The sequence below is a fragment of the Tinamus guttatus genome, unplaced genomic scaffold (assembly GCF_059628265.1).
Source record: "Tinamus guttatus ecotype Peru unplaced genomic scaffold, ASM5962826v1 Tinamus_guttatus_pri_ptg000497l, whole genome shotgun sequence".
In the NCBI taxonomy this organism is placed as follows: Eukaryota; Metazoa; Chordata; class Aves; order Tinamiformes; family Tinamidae; genus Tinamus; species Tinamus guttatus.
In genome coordinates this window covers 2,361,911-2,388,571 of record NW_028289031.1, presented here as the reverse complement: position 1 = coordinate 2,388,571, position 26,661 = coordinate 2,361,911, and positions in this window count along the sequence as shown.

Below are 26,661 nucleotides of genomic sequence, written 5' to 3'. Positions count from 1 at the left end.
AAGTTTTCACCTAACATTTGCTCAACAAAGAATTGAGCCCTTCAACCACAGTACACCCATTCCTGCCCCTGTTTCACCACTGTGGGAGCTCAGAAACACTTGTGCTTGCTGTAACAGAGAGGGAATGCTGCTTATTTACTTCTCCTCCCAGCTCATCAAAGTGTGTTAAGCGAGAGATGCGCCAGCCTGCCTCAACACAAATGGCCTTTTAATGAACTAGTCAAGGATTTAAATTATCCAAGAACCTGGGAAAGGCATTTTAAATTTAAGATCCTTTTAGGCAATTAAAACCTGACGTGTTGCCATTGAAAGCAGGCCAGGGAAAAAGTGATTCCACCTCTTGAGATTCGCCACTTACAGGGAGAGATAATGGAATTTCAGGCACCCCAGGTACTACAACTTGCAGAGGGTGCTCAGATTTCAGCTTTATGAATTAATTCTGGCTGTGCTGCAGCTCAAGTTGATCCTCCAGGCATGAGAGAGTGTTTGGTCACTGAACAAACTGGATTACTGTATCTTGGGTCGGTGCCATTTCAAAATACTGAGGAGGAGGGGAGGGAGAAAGATTTCTACATCTTATGAGATTTGTTTTGCTAGAGTAAATAATTTTATTCTTGTACCTTTTTTTTAAGATGTGATGTGATTTACTTCTATTTCACAGCAAATCAAGCTGAATATCTTAATTTTCAATATATGGGGTGTTTGGCAATGAGCAAGTAATCTGCTACTCAGCATTTGCTAAATAGCCTATCAATAATGTACTTAAAAAAAGGGTGTACTGAACTGCAGTGTTCTTTAGTAATGGAAAATTTCTACAGCCCTTACCCTTACCCTCTGTGTGGCACTGAGAGGCTGAACCATTAAATAATTGAATATATCAAACTCAGAAACTACACAGCAAGGCCTTGAAAAATACTCATGCAGACATTCACTGGTCATTAAAAAGCCACACAGTCAACACCTACCCACAAACATATTCATATACTCAACTGTTCCTTAATTTATGCTCTAGCACTCTCCTTTAGCCCCGTGTTAATGGGTAATATATGATTTTAGTGCAAGACTCGCATTGAGTGTTAAATGTCCAACACTTCCTGCAGTTTGGGTATTTCTGTGCTGTGATAGGTTCTCAGGCCCCTTGGCAGGAGCTGTATATGAGCCCTTCTCATACAGACATGGGTAAAACAGGCCATTCTTGCCTCACAGAGTTTACAGTCTCAGCGCTAAAACAACAAAAAGAATATTGAATTGTATGATCTATTATCTATATAAGTATCTATCATATCACCAGTGTCTAACTGGAGTCTGTAGTCAGATTTTGTAAACCTAAATAAAGCATGCTTTTTTCCATAATAGTGGTAACTTTCTTGTTCTTCTCTGAGAGAAGAACAGTTATGATAACTATTGTTTCCCTCAATATTCAAAGTCATACTAATGAAATTAGTATTCTAGTTAGTATTCTAGTAAAACTAGTTCCTTTGGTCATTCCACTGAAATTCTTTTTATATATATATATGTATTTTTACGTAAGCATTCCTTTCTTTTTACCTCAGTGTAGGCCTTCATTGAAGAATGGTTTGCTATGGATGCCAGGGAGAAGATGCTCCTTTATTGATTTCATTTGTTCTGATAGGGTCTGACTGCAGAAGTGAGGCAAAGTGGCTCAGGAGATCTTTAAAGTCGTCTAAGAGCAAAGTGTCTGAGATTGCTGCCCAGCTTTGCGAGATACAGGAGCGGTGGCAAAGCTCCATCACTAACTGCTTGGTGCATAATGGGATGTTTTGCAAATATGCCTTGCTGGCTCAGAAAGGGATCCTGTTCTTCATCAGACCACCTGTTGCAGAGTTGAGGATCTTTCTGTAATCTATTAGCCTCCTGCCTTATAACCAAATCCTCATGTGTGGTTAAGGTTAGTTAATGGAAAAATGTAACGTGGGGTATTTTAACATGCATGGCAAACTTTCAGGAGGTGGAGCAGCTCTGCTTTTGAGTGACCTAGATGAGCAGTGCCCTTCAGTCCAACAATTTAATACTTCAACAATACTTCACTATCTAACATACAGAGGGCAGCAGGTTTTTTTTCTAACTATAAAGTATCTTTTATAAGAAGTGAAATAATAATAGAGAAACTCATGAAAACTAAATTTGTGAGCACTTTTCAGAAATATTCTGTTATTTGTAGCACGTACAATGTCACAAAGGTATGACAATGGAAGAGAAATGAAGCTGGCTTATGAAATGATCATAGAATCATAGAATGCTTAAGGTTGGAAGGGACCTCTAGAGATCATCTAGTCCAACCCCCTGCACACACAGGGTCACCTAGAGCACAAGGCACAGGACTGCGTCCAAGCGGGTTTTGAAGATCTCCAGAGAAGGAGACTCCACAACCTCTCTGGGCAGCCTGCTCCAGTGCTCTGTCACCCTCACTGTTAAGAAATCTTTCCTTAAGTTCCTGTGAAACTTTTGGTGTTTCAGTTTCTGGCTGCTTCCTCTCGTTCCGTCGGTGGCCACCACTGAAAAGAGGCCAGCACCAACCCTCTCACTTGAGGTACTTATGGTTATAAGTACCTCCCTTGAGGTACTTACAGACACTGATTAGATCCTCTCTCAGCCTTCTCTTCTCCAGGCTGAACAGGCCCAGCTCCCTCAGCCTCTCCTCATAGGGCAGATGTTCCAGGCCCCTGATCATCCTTGTAGCCCTGCGCTGGACTCTCTCCAGCAGTTCCACATCCCTCTTGTACTGTGGGGCCCAGAACTGGACACAATACTCCAGATGTGGCCTCACCAGGGCTGAGTAGAGGGGCAGGATCACCTCCCTCGACCTGCTGGAGACGCTCTTCTTAATGCAGCCCAGGATCCCATTGGCCTTCTTGGCCACGAGGGCACACTGCTGCCTCATGGTCAACTTGTTGTCCACCATGACACCTGTTGCACCTTGTGAAGAAACGGACTCAGTCTGGGGTGCAGAGTGAGACAACTTTATTTCCAAACCGACTTCTTTTTATACTTTCTTAACACAAGTGTTGCAAAGCGCACAACCAATCAGCATCTGGCCACCTGCGCGGTTGTCTGGCTTTGTTTCTTTTCTTCTGGCAAGACACGTCGCACACGAGGCAGGGGGAGGTGTTCCTCAGTCCTCGTCTTTCTCGGCTCTGTCCCCCATCTGCTGCAAAGACTGACACCCTTGTGGTTAACTATCTGCTAACAAGGTACTATTGTCTTTGAACAAGCCTCCACATCTCACCCTTCTTTATTTGTTTTTGTTTGAACAGCCATGACTTAATTAAATGATCTATCCTTAAACACATAACAAGAAACAAAGCAGGCACACTAACAATAAACGAAATATGCCAAACATCAACAGGCTGTCCTACTAGACAGGTTACAAACGGATTTACTGGACTAGATAATCTTCTGTGGAAATCCCTAAGGAGGGACGGATCCAATTAATAGTTCCCAAAAGTTTTTGAAGATCATTCAAAGTCGTTATGTCTGTCTTTAGGGTCAATGATTGTGGCCGAATTTGATGATCAGAAATTCTCCATCCTAAATATCGCCAAGGCGGACTTTCCTGTACTTTATCTTCCGCAATTCTTAATCCTGCAGCTGATGCTGCTCGCGTAATCTGATGCAGAGCCTCTTCTGCTGTTTCCTTTTGCTCTGCAGCAATCAATATATCGTCCATATCTTCCCATTGGCACAGTACAGGGTGGTATCGGAGTCCATACCATTATCTTAATTTCTCCTATGAAATCTGCATTGACAACTCCAGGTAACACACAAACAGCCCTTGTCTCGTGGTTGAAGATCGCCCAATTAACAGTGCTGCCATTCCTCGCCCCAGGGGGCCGTGGACACCAGTTAGCACAACTAGATGTATCAGTAATTAACACTTCTATTGTGGTGGCCAGGTCCACCCCGGCGCTGCCGCTTGTGCTGGTGCACAAGCGGCGGCTGCTTCCCGGTGGGAGCCACTCCGAGGGGTGATTTGCCGTCATGGCGCGACCCCTTGCCGCGCTCCGCTTGAAGTTTCCCGAAGGGGCTAGCGGTCGACCTTCCTTATCAAATTTTGATCGACACTGATTAGCATAGTGTTGTCCTTTGTGGCAGCGCGGACATAGTCCAGGCGCTCCTTTGTTTGCTTGTGTTTTCGGACAGTATTTACGAATATGCCCAAATTGGCCACAAGCAAAACATGGCCTTTTCATAGACATTGTTGCAAATGTTTCGGCCATCAGTGAATATTCATACTGTTTGGTACCGACATTAATACATGCTTTTAGCATGTCATCAATAGTAGGATCCTTTAGTGGCCGCAAAACTCTCTGGCAATCAGGGTTAGCATTCTCAACTGCTAGTTGCTTAAAAATGTAGCTTCGTGCTTGTTCATTATCAATTTGTTTCTCCAGAGCCTCATTAAGCCGATCCAAAAACTTCATATATGGCTCATTCGCATCTTGTCTTATGCTAACAAAAGGTTGTCTTTGTTTACCACTCTCCGGAACGGCCTTAAGGGCGCGGAGAGCAAGTGCCTTAACTTGTTGCAAGCCCTCAGGGGGGATTTCTGCTTGTGCTGTTGTAGCACTGTGATCGCCCTCCCCCATTAGCACGTCCACAGTAACAGCCCGTAAAGGACCTTTTTTCGACAGCCGCTGGTTTTCCTCCCCCTGAGCTCGAGCAAGCTCTCTCATTTTCGATTCCCACATCGTGTATTGCATATCAGTCATAATGAGGCGAAACAAAGTTTTAAAATCATGGGGAGTAAAAACCGAAGAATCACAAAGAGATTGTATAAGGTGGGTGGTATATGGTGCGCCAAGGCCATGATCTGTCACCGTACGTCGCACGTCCTTAATAAGATTATACGACAAACCTTCCCAACGCGGATTCTGGTCTGGTGCACAGATAACGGGAAAGGCTTTCAGCATGCCCACATCCCCCGCCTGTTTTGCTCCTCGTTTTACTGAGGCCCATTTATCGTGAGGATCCGGGGGGTATAGGTCTGGCTCCTTTCCAGGGTCAATAGGACCCGGACCAAAAGGATCATCGTCCTGTTCATCAGGTGGCAGTACCGCAAAGGCTTTTGCAGCACGTTTTCTTTTCTGATTCTCATCAGGACACGATTGAGGTAAAGGAGGCGCGGAGGGGATGGCAGGGGCCCCGATCCCGTCATTTATGTTCGACTGCAACCCACTATGAGATTTCAATATTTCGAGTACAACTCGCCATTGTGGCAACAGGTTAGCAGCAGCCTTATCACCGCGCGTGGCACTATCCCACAGTCGGACCCCAATTTGGTCCCATCTTTCCAGATTAAAAACATTCTTACTATTCACCGAAGGATCGTCTTTAGAAGCCCATGCAAGAACCTTTTGCAGCTCTTCTTCACCTAATTTTTTTCTTTGCGGTTTCAAGTTTTTAGGAGAAGCTTCTAAATCGTCCTTTTGTTCCTTCATTAGGTATGAACCCATAGTTCCCAGCCGCTTACCTCTTTCCTTTCAAGAGGCTTTTAGTGTGCACACAAAGTAAGCTTCCTTTCAGCTTGATCCTTACGCTTCCTTTCAGCGTGATTCCCGGGAGTTCAGCTGGGCGGTGCAACCGGAGAGACAGCTAGTCTTCGAGCCCCACGTTGGGCGCCATTTGTTGCACCTTGTGAAGAAACGGACTCAGTCTGGGGTGCAGAGTGAGACAACTTTATTTCCAAACCGACTTCTTTTTATACTTTCTTAACACAAGTGTTGCAAAGCGCACAACCAATCAGCATCTGGCCACCTGCGCGGTTGTCTGGCTTTGTTTCTTTTCTTCTGGCAAGACACGTCGCACACGAGGCAGGGGGAGGTGTTCCTCAGTCCTCGTCTTTCTCGGCTCTGTCCCCCATCTGCTGCAAAGACTGACACCCTTGTGGTTAACTATCTGCTAACAAGGTACTATTGTCTTTGAACAAGCCTCCACAGACACCCAGGTCCCTCTCCGCAGAGCTGCTCTCCACAAGGTCGGTCCCCAGGCTATACTGGTGTCTGGGGTTATTCCTCCCAGGTGCAGGACCTTGCACTTGCCCTTGTTGCATTTCATGAGGTTTTTCACTGCCCAGTTGTCCAGTCTGTCCAGGTCCCTCTGGATGTCAGCGCAGCCCTCTGGGGTATCAGCTACTCCTCCCAGTTTGGTATCATCAGCAAACTTGCTGAGGGAGCACTCTGTGCCTTCATCCAGGTCATTGATGAATAAATTGAACAGGACTGGGCCAAGGACTGACCCCTGGGGGACCTCGCTAGCTACAGGCCTCCAACTTTACTCTGCACTGCCGATCACCACCCTCTGAGGTCTGCCATCCAGCCAGTAAGTGTGATTAGTGTGGAAGTTGGGAAGGCAATGGGACTGGAGCAAGCATGGAGGTTTAATGTAAGTCGTGGTGACTGTTAAAATGGTGAAGTGTTTGACTCCAGATGATGAGGAAAATCTATGGTTTTAACCACTTTCCCTTCTCATTCTTTGCTTTTTGCTGGATTGTGTTAAGTGTATTTTGTACACAGCAGTCATAGCTCTCATGCAGGTTGTTTTTGTGCACTATATGGTCTTTGAGAATCGAAATGAACAGCCTTAGCAAATAATGAAAGGGGTCTAAATCACTCACTTTATGCCTTCTTTTGTTTGGGTCTAGCGGGTAAACTCACCTCCCTATTTCCAAAGCTTTTGCTACAGAACCAAAGATAATTATTAAAAAAAAAAAATCAGTAAAAGCACTTTGCATGCCATCTCTGAGGCATGAACTTTGAAAATCACCAGCATTGGAGTCATAGCAAGCAGAGACATGTGGAAATCTCTAGATTGTATAATTTAATATTAATTTCTGCACTGTATTACTTCACTTATTAAATTCTTTGTAGAAGGAAAAAATATTCCATGCACTGAAACACTTAAAAAGCTACAAACCCCACAGCTACATTTCACCTAGATGTTATGTCATTTTTGCTCTGGATAGAGAAATGAAGGATATGAAAGTGGTCAACAATGTCTGCAAATTGTCTGTCTATTTTCAAGTAGGCCACAAAAGCAAAGTGCAGTCCTTCAGCGCAATTTTTAGACAGATGAGGGACCCTTATCCCACGAGCCCATTCAGGTCTTTTTAAGCTAATGAATATTTGTGGACCTATATCTAGGGCATTTACAAATTTTTGAAGAGTATTTCAGATTTCATTTAGCTGCTGTCTATTTCATGCAGTTTTTGAAAATCCTAATGCTTAGAAGTTATAATACATCCTTGGATGCAAAGCAGGAATACTGAAGCAGTTTTTAAGCATCACAAATAAAACTGGCTTCTAATGGAAGATTCCTCGGAGTTCCTGTTCCCATTACAATTTTTAATCCAATGTGAGGTTCCAGGCAAGACTCACTACTTGAAGATCTACTCATTCCAAAAAGCACTGATAAGGTTTTATAAATTGGAAAACAAGTCAGTCTGAGTTAAATTTGCGGTGATGCCAGCACTTGGTCTCTGAATGTTAGCTCATGGGGAGCAATGAACTTATCTTATTGCACTTCAGAATTAAATAATTAAAAACAATCTTTCCTCCTCTCCCCCTCTTCCCTCTCCCTCCCCTCCCATTCTTTACGGTTAATAATTATAATAACATACTCAGATGCAGGCAGTGTTATTATCTGATAATGCCTGAAATTTGAAATGGGCCTATTAGCCACCCGAGGCGAAACATAATTGCCCAGTTTCTGTGCACTATCAGATGGCAGACGATGTTGCTGAATGTTATGACTTAAGTATTTCAATTTTTCATGTGGTGGAGAAATTAAATTCCAACTGTATGCTGCAGCAAAGCAGTCTGGATTGAAGGCTGTTACTATTTTCAAAAGGTTGCAATACTGGTACTGTTACCCATATAATCCTTGGTGAAACTGGTGTTTTGACGATGTAATTAGACCTGAAAAATATTGTTCATGATAAATTGAACATGTTGCAAATGCTACCTGGTACTTGTCCTGCACTCTTTTTTCTACAGATCAGGCACTGCCAAATAGCAATGATCTGGTGTTTCTCAAGTACACAAGACTTGATTCTCTCTCATTCTTGTCTATTTGTTAATTTACATATAGTAGTAAGACACACCCAGCATTAATTGCTGTGTAAGAAATGCCTCCTTGACTGATGCCTGTGACAATAGTCCCGTAGAATTTGACTGTGTCTGTGTTCCAGAGTGTACATGAACTCATGCAAGATCAAGATGAAGAGAGGTTTCACTTTTCACATGTTGCTTCTGACCAAAAAAAAAAAACAAAAACAAAACTATTGTTTAAATCCTGAGGATCCAGATAACATCAGTCACATGACCTTTGACTAGGAAAAGGCTTATTTACCAAAATACTGCTATTTACTAGGGGGGATTTGACATTGTAGTAAGGTGGGAATAATCTTCTACACCTCTTGCAGTTTCTTCAGGAGAAATTTTTATTGTTCCCAAGTCTTAGTTCTTTTTCACTCTACAGGCTTGGCAGCCCAGGTGAGCTTCTCAGATGCTGCTGCTTCTCTCTGCCCTGAGTGGGTTTGCAGCAATCTGCTCCAAAGCTGTGGGAACCTCAGCAAAACAGGAGCTCATGCTCCCTTGGCTGGTATGTTCTGCAGGGCTGGTGGAGGTAAAAAGCAGTGAGACTGATTTTTGTTAATCAATCAGGTGTGCTGGTGTCACTCCAAATGAATCACTTGCAGAAAAGGAGGTGCAACTTCCACAGTCACGTGTTAGACCAAGACCTTAGGGGCTTCCCCCACAGTGGAACAAGCCTAATAATGCTGGATAGAAGAGATCTTAGGGTGTAATACATCAGCCTTGCCTGTAATAGCAAGAACAAAACATGCTTTAAAATAATGAGAATGTAATGGTATTTAGCATCTCTGTTCTGCTGCCTAAGGCAGACATGAGACAGTGGTTATTCCAATCCACTGTAAGAATGCTAGACTTGCTTAGTCCAACTCTGCTAAGCTTCAGTTTTCAATTTCCTAACCTTTAATTAAAGTTATGGTCAGTTTGTCTGTATAAACCTTCCATATGCTGTGACTCCCTCTGCAATGGCCCATTTGTGCAACACTCGCTTTCAGGTGAAGGGCTAAGTGAAGGTGAAGGGCTAAGACTGGGGTGTAGTCTGAAACAATAACTCTGCCAGTTATTTTCCCTGGACTATGGATACTCTGTGGGTGTGCTTCTCTGACTTCAGATACTCTGTCTCTCTCTTTCCTTGAAATTAAACTCTGAAACAGCTTTTCTGCAGAGCTATTTGATTTCTCTTGGAGAAGCTCATGTTACTATGCCTCATTTTCATATTAAAATGCTAATTGAAAAAATACATTATTGTTGAATATGAAAGTTCTTGAATGTATTCTCCTCTTCCCTAGATTCTTTGGTGAACTGTGCTTCATTCAGCCAGGTACTTTAATCATGCTTGCTGATGAATCCATGCATCAAGATTTTGAGAAAGCCAATGATTTTTTTTTTCCCAGCACCAGGTAGCAAAGAAAACTCTGTGCTGACCTAAAATTCATGTGTAATCTTAGAGCTGCAGGACTTGGTAAGCCTGGCTGTCTTTTGAGAGCTCAGTAAGAATGCCAGAGAGACCTCGGGGCTCTCAGAGAGGTCCTTGGGGCTTTTGGAGGGCTGCCTGCAGTGACAGTGAGGCTCATTCCAAAGAACCAAGTGAATTAGCAATGATATTCAAAGGTAGTCTTGAAAAAAAGAGAGGCATCCTCATTCTGCAAAGATCAGTTGGTGAAATGATCGTTAGGAACTCCTGAAAACAGCAATTCAAACCCGGTTATCTTCCTGTTTCTCCTCTACAGTAATGGCTGGTGTGCAGACTCTTTCACCTGTACACAGCGGCAAGCAGGAAAGCAGAAGAGGGTTTTATTATTGGTTCAGTATACTTGAAGGTTTTCCTTTTGCTATTGGGCTGTATGTACTTTATCCATATAAGACTGTGAGCAAAATGTTTTTTCCTAATGATTCCTCAAGTAGCTTTATTCAGATGCAAGCAAAAGAGGTATTTGCCCTACAGTGTAGGGAGAAATGATCTACTGCATCTATATCTAAGGATATTATACTCAGAAAATATTTTAAAATAGGACAGTCTTAGATTTGGGAAGACTGGGATAGGAGATGGAGGATGATGGAATCCAACTGTACTTTGTCTCTTTTTAGTGGAAGTAGATTTCAGTTAAAACCCCACTGAATCAGGGAGGATAAGAGGAATTTTGGATCTGACCCTGGTTTCCAGTTTTAGAAAATGCCATATCTCTAGCAGATCATGAACAATTTTACTCCTTTCCCCCCGCTTTGTGATTTGCCTTTCTTGTCTTTTTTTTTTTTTTTGCCTTCTGGTGAGTTCTAATGGTCAGAGGGGTAAACGGCAACATTGATGATGTTTTTGTCTTTACATGCAGCTTGGACATGAGAGAGTAATTACAGTAGTCTCCAATCTCTGTGAACATGTAGATGCCACCCTCAAGCAGAGAATACACAGGAGAGAAAAGCTTTATTTACTCTTTGGCTCACTGCAAATCTGCATAATGCCAGGAGAAATCCTCAGCCTAATTCTGCTCTCAGGGCATCAGTAGAAACCAGAAGAATTTCACTGGAAAGCAATTCTTCCGGAATGTGAGAGGCAACGTGGATACTGCATGTAACAGGTCTGCAAAGCTAATAGTCGTTGCTTGCCTCTTTTTCCCTACTCCTAGTCTATGCAAAGGTGACATAATTGGCACTGTTCAGGATAAGGCTCAGTGTATCTCGAAAGGAGAGCTTTAAAAAGGAAGAACAGACCAACTTACAGGTTGTGGATAGATAAACAGATAGTAATTTACAGTTTTTAATATTCAGCTTCCAGTAGTTCTGGAAAGGGGGATAACAAGGCTATTCAAAAATTCTGACTGAACTCAGCATAAATGACTGTTCTTTGGCAAAGCCTCTGCCAAAACACCCAACTGCCTTTCACAACACATTAGACTCCCAGAATGGTATAGATTCCTCTTGGCAAGGGCATTTGATAGTCCACAGACTTCAGTGTTAAAACTGGAGGGGGGGAAAGAAAAAAAAAAGACAAGTAATAAAAGAGGAAAAAAAAAGAAAAAAAATATACTCATTGTAATTGAGTCAGCTTGTTGAGGGATATAAAAATCAAATCAATTGCTTTTGCATAACAATCAGTTGTCATGTTGGGCTCTAATCGAGCAGCCAGATGGAGCCTTGTATTTGTAGACTGTAGTAGTATTCCTGGGACACACAAAACCGCATGAGGCAATGAACATTAGGTTCATCTTTCTGTTAACATGTAAGGAGAATTCTACTTACCAGGCAAAAATAGATTTCCCAAACCACACATACTCAACTCAATGTGCTACTTTCCCATACACAGCAGATACCTTTATTTATTTATTTATTATTTTTATGGATGCTTTCTGGATTTATAGGTATTACCAAGTACTCTGAAGCTGAGGCTTTCAAATGCTTAGATAATGTAGAGAAGCTACAGGAACTTTATTTCCTTTCTAATATTTTTGCATATTCTCCATAAGTATGGTGCATCTAAACGGACACTAACAAGACATTTTTCATAAGCATTTTGTTCCTTAATGTTTATAAAAGCTTGGGAATACTGAAACTGAAATCCATTCCTTGAGTGAATTGTTTTTCTCCTCCATCTGGATGCTTTGATTTACTTGGCTTACTTGTCTGTGGGCTTTTTATTAGCAGCAGAAACTGAAGTAGTAATAGAGAACAGAGAGCACTTAATAGCTTATCCCTTAAAGTAGCATAGACCTTTGTATCCTACTGGATACGAGTTATTACTGGAACTTTAACCAAAAAACGTTTGGGTGTGCAAAACTTGGTAGTATTCTACCAAAGGGAATATTCAGTCAAGTCAAGAAATAAAATTCACCACCCCAAACCGTGTAGCTTAAATGCAAACTGGGTGTCTTTCCCTCTCTGGGCTCACCAGGATCTAGTCCAGCAAAGCTCACTGCTTCAAAAACAGAGCCTCATGGCGTGTGCTCAACGCTGATGCCTGTTTTTATTCTTGTGGACACCTGTGCAAGTAAGCAATGGTGTTTGAAGGAGATATTTGGGAAAGGATTTTAACTTAGTTTGTACTTGATTTTCTACAATAATTAAGGTGATAATAATACTTTCTGTAAGGTCTGCCTTCAGTGGAACAGAATTGCTAAGGGTACTGATCTGCAGAGACTGTGCACCCTGCATCTGGGTCATGTGGAGGCACGGGACCACTGGAGCTTCCTTCAGTGTTCCCCACACAGTGAGCCCGACTGATACAGATGAACCTCTGGTTTCTTTTAGCAAAGTATTTGGCTGCAATTAAGATGTGTTGTCTTCAAAGCTTCTTTTACAGTCTCCACCTCAAGTAGCCTTTTTATATCTCTTCTTTCTGTTCTCCAACTCCTTGCTTTCTACAATTGTCCCTTGTTTCTTCTGTCCCTTTTTTCTTCCTCTGTCTTCTCTGACTCCTAGTTTCATGATTTTGCAGACTACGTATTAACAATTGTCGGGTTCCTTTTCCCCTTCCTTCCTTCTTCTCCTTCTTGTAGCCGAATCTCATCTACAGTTTTTTTGTTGTTGTTGTTGTTTTGTTTTGTTGTGTTTTTTTTTTCCCTTGTTTGTTCTGATTAGAATATGCTCTGGAAACTCCATGTCAGCTAGTAGTCACCAGTCCATGACTTGCTGTACCTGCCTACAAACCTGAAGTTCTTCTTTAGATCCATTTCTAATCAGAAGCTAATTTCTTTTCACTTTGGGGGAATTTCTCTATGTTCTTTTTTCAGCGAAATTTGAACAGTTATAATCTGTCTGTTATGCCTTTGACGCTAAGTCTTGCTACTGGGAGTATGCTATAAAAAGGATTCATTCAAATTATTTTCTAATTTATATACATCCCTATACTGAAGTTATCTATATATTACTATTGTGTAATAATTCTGTCATATTACTACACTAAAATAATGCATAGATACTGAAAGTAATACTTAACACATTTTCAATTAATAGCCTGTCTGAAAATGGATTCATTGTCAAAGAGATGGAACCATGTTATTATCTAGTCATTTCTTAATGATTGAGTTAAAATGAATGAGTCTGTGCTTTGTTCCTGTGAGAAATCATCAAAAAAGAAGCATCTCCCTCACATGTCAACCAAGGACATTAAAACTTCCAAATAACTGCAGTATTTCATGTGTGCATTTCTGAAACATTTGTAAAACTCTTTGCTTATACCCTGAATAGATTGTAAGTTGTCACTGATGCCAGAAATGTACAAATTCTTTGTCTTGCTTTTTTTGTTTTGGCCAACATTTTACTAATGTGAGATGCTACGGTCTGGGGAAAGTGCACATAGCATTTGTGAGAGACAAAACATTTTATTTTAGAGTGCTGCTGAATCATTCCATTAATATTAAAATGTTCACAAAGATTTAATGTTCACATGTTCACAAAGATTTACTTTCCTCTTCTGAGCTGGGAGAATGACTCGATAAAATTGTTGGTCCATTGCTATTATGCCGTCACGTATAAAAAAAAAGAAATAATTTTCTCTTTAAACTATTTTTGACTGTTTTAACTACAGAATTACTTTGTAATCTTATGTTTTATGTGATTTATATTGTTGAGGTGATAGGTCCTTGTGAATTTTCAGACTCTGCATTGTTTCAAGTAAGCTTTTAGGAGTGACCTAAATAAGACTTGCTGAATGCTGCGGTTAAGCACATAGGCTTGAAACTTCTAGGAAGTTACCCGTGTGAGGGTTTTGGTGATATACATGACTAGTGCTCCAGCTGCCATTCAGAGAGTGATCTAAGAATTATTCGCTGCTTGTTCTTGGCTGTGTGGTGTGTGTGCGCGTGGTGGTTTTTTTTTTTTTTTTCGCTAGGACAGTGGGTGAATGATCCTACTGCAATAGCATGAGATGCCTTGGTCAGTCCTGCTTTTATGAGCTGTTCTGTGGTCAGCACTGGTCATAGTTTGGTGTCTGTGTGTATGGACATACTCATAGGAACCACTCATCACATTTGCATTGCTCATATACACGTGAGACAGTGAAACTGGGGCTCTTTTTCATTCTACGTATACCATATTAGACTACAAGCAAGTACTCCATTGCTGCGCAGAGGCGATCCAGTCATCTTGTGTAACAAGTACACCTCTTGCTAGCTATGCACACTGGAAGGGGTCTGAGATGCCTTGCTGTCCACATCCAGAGTTGCGGGGCAGAGAGAAAAAATCAAGCGAACCTTACTACCCTGCAGCTTACACAGCCAGTAAGTCTGAGCTCTGTATGCTTTCTGCTTAGCACTTTATGTCTTCATTCCAATTTTCAGCCTTGATAACACAATTTGGGGACCTGCTCTTGAGAAGATTTCTAATCAATAGCTTTGACACAAATTGATGGGTGTGGAGAAGGTTCAAAATCTCTTCTCGGGCAGTAGCTCTCCAAGGCAATACTTGAAGAAAAAAAATCTAAGTTCCACAGGATCCCACAGGATTTTTTGCTTACTTATCCACCTTTCACACTTCCATATCTAGCACTGAATAAGGATGTATGCTGAAAGTAAAAGAAAAGCTCTTAGGGGCAATCCTTTTGTCATGCCTTCAGAGTCTTTTGTAAGAGAAGCAATGACTTGGTTGTAACAGAATTTATTTCTGGAGGTTTCTGAGCCCATGGGTCAAGAATGTGTCTCATTCTCACATGTCTGAGCCAACAAAGTTAGCCTTGAGGAATCTCAGTATTCACTAATCACCCATTCCAATGAGATTTCAAACCTAGCATGTAGATTTACAGGACTTGTGTTAGCATGCCATAGGCAAAAATTCTTCAGGTGTGGAGTTGCAAATTTTTGTTTAGGGGCCTAAAATCACTTGGAAAACATCATATTTTTTTCTACCTGTATATATTTGTTATGAGAGTAAAATACTATGCGAAGATGCCAGCAATTACAGAAGACTATAATAATGATAAGCATTGTCATTGCCATTCTATGGGAATCTCCCTTCTCCAAACTTAGCATTGGCAGCTGGAGAACCTATAAAAAAATTGGTGTTGAAAACTATTTGGGCAAGAGGTAAGTGGTGAAAGTGTCTTCATATGACTAATAGATTCAGTCCATTTAAAGTGATCTTGAAATGTTCCCACTGTCCTTTGTCTTCCCTGGGAAAAAATTACAATTTTGTGGGGGGGGGCTTAAGACAGAATTTTATTCTCAGTTTTTCATTTCCTGACTGACAATTGCCAAGAACAGAATTGAAATTCTGTCTTTGAACTAAGAAAGGAAGCTGGCCACCCAGCTGTTGTAGGACTGAATACATTTTGCTAGTTAGGAGTGGAAGTGGCAAACCTGAAATGTCAAATATACATGTCCAGGCTCCAATATGGACTCTTTGCCAGATGTCTTTGATAACATCTCCCAAATCTATTCTGTCCAATACTTTAAGCATATAAAAAATCAAGCAAAATATCTTGAAGACCACAAACCGCATCTTACCACTATCTAGAAATGCAAATTGTATGTGCCTGTGTGTGGCCTATCCAGGCTTCATCATTTTCCCCTCCACAGAGCTGCTTTTATTGACTATGCTTTCATTAAAAATCTACTGCAAAACATAGATTTAAGCTGAAGAAAAAAAGGGTGTCTTGTAGCACTGGCAGTTTTACTACTTGAAGAAGAATGGCCTGTGCGAGTAGATTTACCTGTACTTCAGCTCCTGTGCATTTTCTAGGAGCCCCATTACAGTAAAGCAAAGAACCACAGTGACATTTTGATATCTGCTGCAGTCTCCTTCAAAGCTTTTTAGAGGAGTTCTCTGTTCTTATTTGTTGTCTCCTCTTTGGTCGTAGCTTTAGAATCCATGTGTATTTCATGAACTGGAATTAAAAAAAAGATGCCCTCCAGTAGATCAAAAGCATTCACATCACTTGCTGTAATATCATCCTAAAATTCCTATATTCCTTGTGTAACTTCCCCAGAAATTACATCTTACCTAAGTAATCTATATTACAATGTATAGAGATGTCAGTCAAGAAAAGCAAGTTACAAATGAGTTTTGCACACATACAAAGCAGTTAAAAAAATGAAATTAGTGATTCAAATTAGGTTTCCAATTAAGTTGTTGTATATCCAGACTAATTCCACAGATTGCTGCATTATTACTTTTGATTTATTCCTGTATAATTAAGAAAAACTTGTGTCATCATCTCCAATGGAAGCCACATTCTGAAAAATTAGAGAAATACAGTTTAAGGTAGTTTCTATCAGAATGAATTGCAAAATAATTCAGTATCAAAAGGTGCAGAAATTAAATGCTCTCGTCTGTCTTAAGTTTGTGTTCTGGGTATACATTCTAGTTCCAAAAGGAAAGGACCAAGATGCAACCTCAGTTATTTTTAATTAATTTTTACACTATATGCAAATTTTGTCTGCCAATCATTTAAGAGTACAAAATAGATTTCTAGCAGAACAGATTTAAAGCAGAATGGGTAAACTATGGCCCACTAACCTCCAAAATATTCACATTTTGCTACCCTTTACTGATTTGTTTCTCAACATAGATTTATTCTGAGTTTCGCTTTCTTATGTCTGCTCAAATCATCATTTTGTTTTTGCTGTCTATGCTAATTTACATTTATCTATCCCTCTTAGGCAGAAAATAAGCTGCTGATAAAGTTTCAAAGTATTACTGCAAAGATGCCAGATGCATAAAAGCATGCATTTTTGGACACCAGTTCTTCATTGCCTCTTTGAGTCAATCAAACCTTATTTTGAATTATTTCATACATGCTCTGGCACTTGTTGAAAGCTCTGTCCTGTTATTAGCAACTTTAGAGGGAAGTATAAGCGTGGCCTGGTGTGGGATTTTTTTGGGGTAGTCCCAGAATGTGTACTGTTGCTGTTTCATGCTGAGTGTAAAGTGGATGCCTATACTTCTGGCTTATAAACCAAATGTTGCTGGCTACTTAGTCAAACACCCTGAATCTCCTACAAAAATGTAGAGATAAACTGGCAGGAAAGGGCTATAGCTTTGCATTTGGTTTATTATTGTATGGTGAGTAGAGGATAAATGTCAAAGTCGCAGAGCAAGACTGTATTTTCACTGCAGAAATAATTAGACAGACCTTCTTGACTTCAGGACTGTAGAGTGCAACACTTTTTCTAGGTAACAGTGCCGTTTGTGCTGTTTTTAAGAGTCAGTGACTGATATCTCCCCTTGCAAAGGCACACTTCTCTCTGTGATTAAATATTTATCATAGTGAGAGGCCGGCAGAAGGACTAAGTGCCTCCAATTAACTGCAACAGAGGTTCATAAGGGCCTACTGCACACACATAAATATTATGAAAGATCAGGTTAGAGCAGTGTCTGTATGGGGCTGCCTCCTGTAGACGAGGGCATGTTGTTTGTGGGTAAGCAGATGCATGTCTATTTACCAACAAACAAAGCCTCTGTTTTATTTGCTGTGCCCCAGCTATAAATCAGTTGGTGAACTATGACATTAATCATGCACACGAAGAGCTCTGTTTTGCCTGGTGATTACGAAGCAAAACACGATTAAAAGTGCTGCAATCTGTTTTGTTTTTGCTGGTATTGTTATTTCTTCACAGGGTTCACACACCGGAAGGAAATTCATATTTAATTCTCTGGACCAAGAGGTGTCTGAATTTATGAGTGTCTTCACCATATGGGAGCCTCCTGTGTCTGCTTTCATTGAAAAGGAAAGACAGGACATTTTGCCCCAGGTCGATTATCAAGAACATTTGGAGGGGGTGGAACACAGTGAATAATATTCTCCTGGGCTGAATGCTGATCTAGGGCATGAGATTGTGCTCCAAGGGGAAGGTTGGTCCTTGGCTTGTGTCTTAGAGAAGTGTATGTTCATTGACAGGCCTTTGGAACTCACAGTCACTTGCAGTTTCTTGTTTTCCCTTTGTGAAGAGCAGCTCTAATTTGGTGTCCATCTAAAATCTACTGCAGTAGAATTCATCTTGTCTGCTGATACCCTCAGGAAAACCCCTACAGACCTCAGGCCTTGCAGTCCTGTCTTTAATTTTCATCCTTCTGGTCACATCTTGTTTGTGACAGTAGAAGAAGCTGTGAAAAAGAATGGAAGCAACTAACTCTATTGGAGAGAGAGAGGAAAAAAAAGGAGAATAAGAAGTAATTATTTGTTTTACAGTGAATTACAGTGATGTAAACAAAATTCCAGAGGTGATCAGGAAATTATTTAATCAACAATTTATCAAACTTATGCCTAAAATTAAAGCTTGAAACAAAGAAATTTTTATGCAATCCTTTCATTATTTCCTAATCTGATTATTACCCAAACTGAGGCAATAATAACTCCGTTTTCAGTTTCTCCATCGTAGTCACATGGGTACAAGCTGAATTCAAGCTTAGGCTCTGCATACATGACCTTACCATGTAGTGTTGTATTTTGAGGCATTTAGCACATTTCAAGTAATACAGATTTCACTTCTGCCACACAGGAGCATGACTTCACCATGCTTCAAGTTCTGTATGGGAACTATGTGGTGGGGTGAGAAGCTCCCTGTGGGACACAGAGGGAATATCCATGGGGGAATGGGACCCTGCTGCAGCAGGGTGCCATTAGCTACATTAAGAGGTAGCATCTGGAAGTCTGCAACTTCCAGATTTCAACTTCCAGATTTTCATTAGCCTTCCTGAGACTCTGCAGGTATAAAGAAAGAAAGAAAGAATCAGCTGCCTTAGGGGTCTGGAGGTGGTAGAGCAGTCCTTGTCCATCAATCTAAGCGCTTGTGGGAGCTTCACACATGACCCCACTTCGGTTTGTAGTCAGGTGCTTAAATACACTTCACAAGGTTCATTATTTCTGGTGATCCTTTGTTTCAGTATTTTTTTCTTACAGGAGTGGCATCCTCCTTTTCGGGATATTTAAAGAAGAATTGGAGGATCTGTGAATCCTCTGAAGCTTAATGAAAAGTTTGGGCTACACTGTTGGGAATGTTAGAAGCAGTCAGCAACATTTTTTCTTATATTTACAATAGAGAGGGTATCTTTAGGGGCGGGATCTCAGGAAATGTAGAAAGGAACTTAGTGCATAAGCTGTTATGGAGCATATTTTGCAAACTGCTCTTTTCAGAACGATGAATAGGTGCTCGTGTCTTTCCTGTGCTGCCATCACTCCCAAAATTTCAGCAGCATAAACAGTAAGAATAAAGTAGCACTCAGGACCTGTGAGATCTGTGAGAAAGCATGTGAAACGGGGCAGTCTAATGGCACAGGTCTTTTATTTCTCTCTTTTTCTTTTTTTCTTTCTTTTTCTTTTTCTTTTTCTTTTTCTTTTTCTTTTTCTTTTTCTTTTTCTTTTTCTTTTTCTTTTTCTTTTTCTTGCCTTAATTAAACACAAGTTAGACTGCGGCTTTTCTGAGTGGGAGCACCATATCTTCAGGAGCAGCTGTACAGCTTCTGTCAGGCTGAAGCTGCCTAGACCCTCTGCCAGCCCAGCAATGCACACAGTGTGTGATGAAAAGACTGGTAACTCCTACCTGTGTTATGCTGAAGAAATTATTTATATATAAAAATATATATATATGTATTTAGAATGAAAAGGGGTTCTAGTCTTAGTAGAAAATTATGCAGCTGTGACATTGAAAACAGCCTGCAGAAACTTTCAGGGCATGTAAGTAACTCCCTTTGCTGTAGTTAACTTAAGAGGCAAGGACTTAGGACATACCCTGCTTTTAGCCAATGCACACGAGTTAGGACATTTGCTTTTCATAATCAGTGCATGCAAAGGCAAACTTCACTTTCAAAATACACTAAAGGATACAGGAAGAATGGACTACTGGAAAAAGTTTGAATCACTTCTATAAAACAGCAACAGATGTGCTCCTCCTGTGCTTTCATTCTACTGTTTTTCTAAACACAGGAAACTGAACTCTGCTAATAGCCCTGAGCCTGTAAGACAAGAGGAAGCCGTGCTGTTTAGATGCCCCAGAGCAATGCTTCCCCAGGATGCTAAGAGGAGCCACCCACTGGGATGGGAGTGCTTAGTTTTGCTGGACTGGCAGCTTGAAGATTAGACATTCACAGGTTGGGTTGTTCTGTCTTCTGGATGGATAGAGATGCATCTAAATGCATGCTGGTCTTGTGATTGTGAAGTAGTTTGTTTTTGGCATTACACAGAAATGATTGGGAGGGTACATATGAAAATACAATTTGGGCAGCACCTCGTTTTACAAACTTAACTTTATACTTCTGTGAAACACCTTAGCCTACTGATGGCCTATTGGGATCAGTAACTATCAACGGAAATCAAATACGCTATCAAGTTGCCTATGACTTAGCCATGGCAACAAAAATCAAAGCTGTCCTTCTGACCACAATCATGTTAATAATAATCACAGAATAATAATCTCTTCCTCTCCACTACAATATGAACCCAGCATTGTGGAAAACCCATTTTTTGACATACTAGTCAGCCCAAAAGAATCATAATTTACCATTTCAACACTGTAAAATTCCCAGGACGGTAAATGACTGCTGCAGCCTGGACACGTTCATTCTCATTTAAAACTGTTTTGACTGCAGTAGTACGCAGAGATCCTATGCAGGACCAGGATGATTAACATAACTCTAAGATATGGCTGAGGGCCAATGAGCTGTTGTTGCAGTGCTTCACACTTCTACTCTTTGACAGACTCTTTAATAAAATTATATCTCCCAAGATGGGCCATGGTCTTGCAAGTTACAAAAGCGTGCAGTAAGGGAACTCAGGAGAGATCACTGTATTCCTGGAAAAAAATAACGAGACAATATGCCTGTAAGAAAGAAGTTTCTTAAGCTGATATATCCTGTGTTCGGCCATAGTCTAATTCTGTTTGCCCCGTGCACTACAAATACATTCCTCAAGCCAGACGGGAGAAGGAGCTGCAAAGCAATGAATGATATTGTTTTAAAAATTCAGGCAAATGAGCATTGTGTCTCACCATAGGGCAGTGCCCAGACATTCTCATCTTTAGGAATTTACAGAGAAGAATTAAAGGAAATGCTTGCACTTGCAGATGAAACTCAGCGGAAGCAGAAGTCAAATCCTTCAGCAAATTAGATACCTTGCCAGAAATACAGAGAATTTCCTTGGTCTCACCTACAGATTTGCATGTGCAGATGCCAAAGTGCTTTATAAACCTTCAAAAACTGCTTTCATGATGACATCTGGGACACTATTCCTTAATTTTTTTTTCTAGGAGTATTTTGGCATACAACATCACCAGTGTTATCTCTTGTAAAGCTTAAGGTACTGTTATCTTAATTAGAGGAAAATTAACATGCATCATGCAAAACAATTTATTTATGAATGTGAAATAATCAAAACTATTCACAAACTTTAGATTAATTCTGAAAATTCTTTTCTTATATAGCTCTAATAATAATACTCTGGGGGAAAATACAGTTGAGGAAACAGATGCAGAGAATACTAGTTATTCCATTCAGCCTAAAAATGTGGAAAAAGACAGCACAGATCAAATGGCCATAAGATTCATATGAGCATTAAGGCAACATAGAGCTTTGAGGTAATGCGAGTAACTTCAGACTGAGAACTAATGCACACAACTAAGGCTAGAATGGATGTTTATGTCATGGCATGGAATAATATGAGGATGTGGCGTATGTACAAGGTACAGAACATGTATTTCTCTTAAATTCAAGAGAATTTAAGAACTGTTCACATCTTTTAAGAAAGAAGATAAAGGGGCATGGAAATAGACAGCTGTCCAATTTAGCTGTTGTATAAATTCTGGCTGGGTCAAAGAAACTATATATACAGACTGAACATGTGATACACCTTGTATTTCATTTTATCTGTCAAAGCTTTAAATATTTTTTAAAGTAACTGTAGATTACTTCAAGTTATTTACAAGAAGAGTCTACCAGAAGCACATGGACTTTCCTGTAGAAGTATAGTTGTAGTATGGTTCATCTTGCAACTGGATTTAGGATTTCACCTGACATTTTATATTGCAATTGTGGATATATTTCAATAGTTTTTTTTTTTTTTCCACACGAATCACAGATTCCTAGGCTGAAAGGCTGTAAGGAGCTACTCTGAATAATCTGCCCTGACATACAAGCAGATTTAGAACAAGTGTCAGTACTATATTTGGACATGATAAAACCACTAGGCTGCACTGAATTTACAGTGAGCTTTGAAGAGAAAAATGAAAACACTGAAAAAATAAAGCAGTGGTGAGAGAAATCACTTCTTAATGTCATGTTGTGAATATTAACAGGATACATTTTCAGTGATTGTGGGGGAATTCATGGCAGTCAACAGAGCATTTGCCCCTACAGTAATTTGAAGGTTAGTAGTAGTGGTGGGGAAAGGTAATGCAGAGTAGCTTGGAAAAAATGTATCCTATGGTATTGTGCTTCCCTAAGACAAAGCTGGGCTGTAAAATTAATATGGTACCTAGGCTGACAAAGAAATATACTTTCCTTTTTCTTGGGGGCAAAAAATGGCTGGAGTTCATAATGGATACTTTATATGATTTTCAGAAACAGTGAAATTTTTGTTTTGGTGAGGCTATTGACTTAACAAGCTAAAAAATAGGCATTTTATGTGGATTGCAATAATATCCTATAATAAAAAATGCAAATTTTTGGGGGAGTGGTACAGGACTTGAGACCTCCGAATTCCAGTGGGGGAAATTTCAGGAGATTGCCCCATCCTTCTGTTCTGGAGAGCATCTCTAGCACTTGAAATAGGCTGTTATCCTAGAAGTGGATACCTACGTGAAAACAAATTCACAGACTTTGCTCAAAGAACAAACAAACAAAAAGAGAAGCAAGAGGAGGCTCTTATTTAGCACTACAGTGCTCTCTTGAAAAGCAGAGAGACTGTGGAAAATCACAGGCAAACATTAGTACAGCAGCCTTATATGTTCATGCATTATAAATGAAAGATAACCAAAGGAAGTTAAATCATCCTCTCAGCAAGAGATCAGAAGAGATTCAGAATAAAAACACAGGCACTTAACTTGTCTTGGTTAGAACTTCATGAATTTAGTCAGAAGGAACTAACATTACTGCTAAAAAATCACCTTGGACAGTGAAATGATCAAATGAAAGCACTTTTAGAAAGAGTAAAACATCTAACGGAAAGACAAAAGGAAAATGACAATTTGACTGAGAAAATAAGCAGCTGGTAGCAAACTGAAGTGAGAGCAACTACACAGAAGCAAAAAATGAAATGGAATATTTTATTTTGGTTTCAACACAAGATATCAATCACAAGGTTGGACTCATGGCCACTTTATTCTATGATCATATCACATTCTCTAGCAGTAGCAGAACGTGATACATGAGGTTTGTTCTTTTGATTGAACTCAAGGGGCATCCTGGAAATTGCATGGACCCAAGGCAACATTCTAACTGCTGTCAGGATGAGAGCCCAACTACTGAGGTGAGTGTGAACATGAGACACATGAACTGTAATTCTCAGCATTCTACAGCACTGCTGCAGAGCACAGATCTCTGCTAAACACACCCCCATCCCTCCCAAAAGTTTTTATGCCTTTTAAGTGAAATGGGGAAGAATTTGCGAATGTCAAAATATTTTGACTCAGTTGGCAATGTCAGATTTAATTTTGACATTTCTGAGACATTTCTATGAAACTGTACCTTTACTTGAATCATTTGAAAGTGTGGATTTTTCTTCTTAATTCTGGATGCAAGCAAACATTGAAGTATCTGAAATTTCCGTGCTATGAAAACCAATTTTGGCCAGCTCTACTCTGTAATCATTTTAGGCACTGTGCAGATTTTAATATTTCACATAGCTTCTGATGAGATATATCAGATATATTTGCTATATCACAATATTATCCTGAGCATGGTGAAATGGGGTGAGCTCTAATCTTACATTGACCTACAGTGATCTTGTCTTACACTGTTACCTTTTGCTTCTTTCCCCTGGGTAATATTAGACCTCGGTGAGTAAGAGATGTGAAGCACATTTGTGTATTAAGAGTAGTTTTTGGAGCAGATATCATTGTGGATTATTAAATATAGTGCAATGTGCAGCTGTGGTTTGAATGCTTGAGCGGTCAGCTTATAGTTTGGTTTTCTAAATAATAATTGATTGTATGGAATGGATGTTCTTCCTCTAACTTCCAAAAATGTGACACTTGATTTTTTGTATAGAAATGTTTGTTTCTTGAGATCATCTAAGTAGACCCGTCATAGGTTTGCATATAATCTGCCTTTCCCTAGCTGTCAAACCCTTTGGGGACAGGGATGGAAGCTCGGATGAAAAGATCATGCTTTGAAGAGCTTTTTTTTTTTTTTTTTTTTCCTGTCTTCAGCATCAGCATTAAAATCTCAGGCTGTGCACGTGCTGAAATGTTTTCTGTGAATCTAGAAATATATCCCCTTAGACGTGTAGCCAGCTGTTCCTATAATCCCCACCTGGTATGAGGCAATGTGCACCCAAGCAAAGTTAAAGTTCTTTAGCATAAACAATATCATTATGAAACAGCCTTTCTGGGGAGTTCACATCAAGCTTCAAGGCCATGCTCTAGTGGAGAATTGGTATACAATATCAGTGAACTTTGGAAAGTGAAGCTGAGGATCTTGTTGCAAATAACAGCATGATCAATAATAAAAAAACATGATCAAATCTATGTTCCGAAAAGATCACACAACCAATGTTAAAATGGACACATTTAATTTCCTCTTACTTCTATTTAGAAGTAAACCACTATGCTCTTATCCCAACAGATTAAATTTTGAATTTCAAGCTGTGCTAGTTATGGCTGATCATTACAGTGAGTGTCAGAAAAGGTGGGGGTAATAGGAAAGTATTCAAAGGGTTTAACATCCTCCTCTCCTTTATCTCCTGCAGAGGAAGACTTAAGATTGTTCAGTATCTTCCTATTTATGTTGTAAAGGAAGTATTCAGTTATTCAGCTCTGACTTCTCCAGAACATCAAAGGTCAGCAAAAAATTTCACATCTGCTTTTGGTAGGCCACTCTGAACCTTGCTTCTCTTGATGAATATCAGACATAATTGCTTAAAACTGATCTTTTTTTTTAAGTTTAAAAATAATCTGTGAGATTAGAATCAGAGCCAGAGAAAGGCTTTGATAAGCATGTCTATCTTTGGAAAAGAGTTTCATATTTTTAACTTGCTATTGAAACACATTAATGTATAACCTTTAAAAAAATCTTTATGGTAGACAGAGAGGGAAATAAATCCCTGGAGAATAATGCAAGTGTCTTTTATGTCTTTATTTTGAAATGGCAAAAACATGCATCAATCTCCTGTATCTTTTTGCAGTAAGCTTCTGACATGGAGTTGAGCTATTGTGTCAGTTAGAGTAAGCTCAAAGCAATAGTACTGACTCTTGGAACCCAGCCATGTAGGATTTTTTCTTAAAGGATATATACTAATGGCAGAAAGTCCCAAAGACAAGTCAGAGTTGACCAAAGTCAGGCTAATTTGCAAAGATCAATGGCCTGACAGCACTCATCTATCATCTTGTCACACATGCATGGTAATCGATGGTCATCCATCTCTTTCCTGTAGGCCGATTAATCTTCTAAATTTTGCAGGCTTGCTACCCTACTACAGTATTTTTCATAATACTAGTAAAAGCTTTTGTTTTTTTTTTTTAATGAAAGAAAAAGATCAAATAATCTAAAAATGTATCATGTCATCCCTCAAAGCTGAGAAGGAAGTTCGGGGGAATAATTGCTTGAGATGTGAGTCAGTTCTTTTTAATGTTTCGAGGCCATACTGTTTTAAATGTCCTTAGCTGCAATGATTTAAAGTAAGGTGGCAACATTTTGGAAGTGTGTTTTTGATTTATGAATCTAAAAAAATCAATCTTGTAGCATGGCATGGAGAGACAATGCTATAAGACTGACAGAAACTGGTGCAATCTTGAACTTGCAGTTAGACCTTATCATATAGGGGAAGAAACATTATCTACAATCTGTGTGTGAAACAGAGCTACATTAAGTGTGTGTTCCTCTGAACATTTAACTTGGCAATAAAAATGACTATCCTTCTGATAATGCTGGGCCTCCATCTTGATCAGATGGACCTAATCAAATATCCTTCAGGAAAGACCTTCAGCTAGATGAAATAAATGACCATATGACAGTTTATAAACTGACTTGACATGAAAAGAATAGTTGTTGTCCTTGGAAAATCCCCAGTGTGCAGACTGCTTAAAGAAACGTAAGATCTTGCTGGTGAAACAACCTGTGAAACCTTAATTGAAAAGACTTTTCAGCAGGAAAAAAGTTGAAAATAGTTAAATTATCATCTTTCATAAGGCAAACAGTGCCACTCACTTTTGTTTTGCATAAGAAATGTATTGAAAGCTGTACTGTCAGCAGGAAATTGTAAAATTAGCTACCTAATTAACCCTCACTGATAATAATCCCATTATGATTACTTTCCCTTTGATACACTTTGTTCTGTTCTAATGCAACAGGCTTATAAGAACATCATCTTGAACTCTGTTTTCATAAGTATTTAAAGCAGGGTGAAGATGGATGGAATAAGACATGCTATGCAGTTAAGAAAAAAAGGTTTAAGTGGTAGCTGATTAAGTGGTTTGTA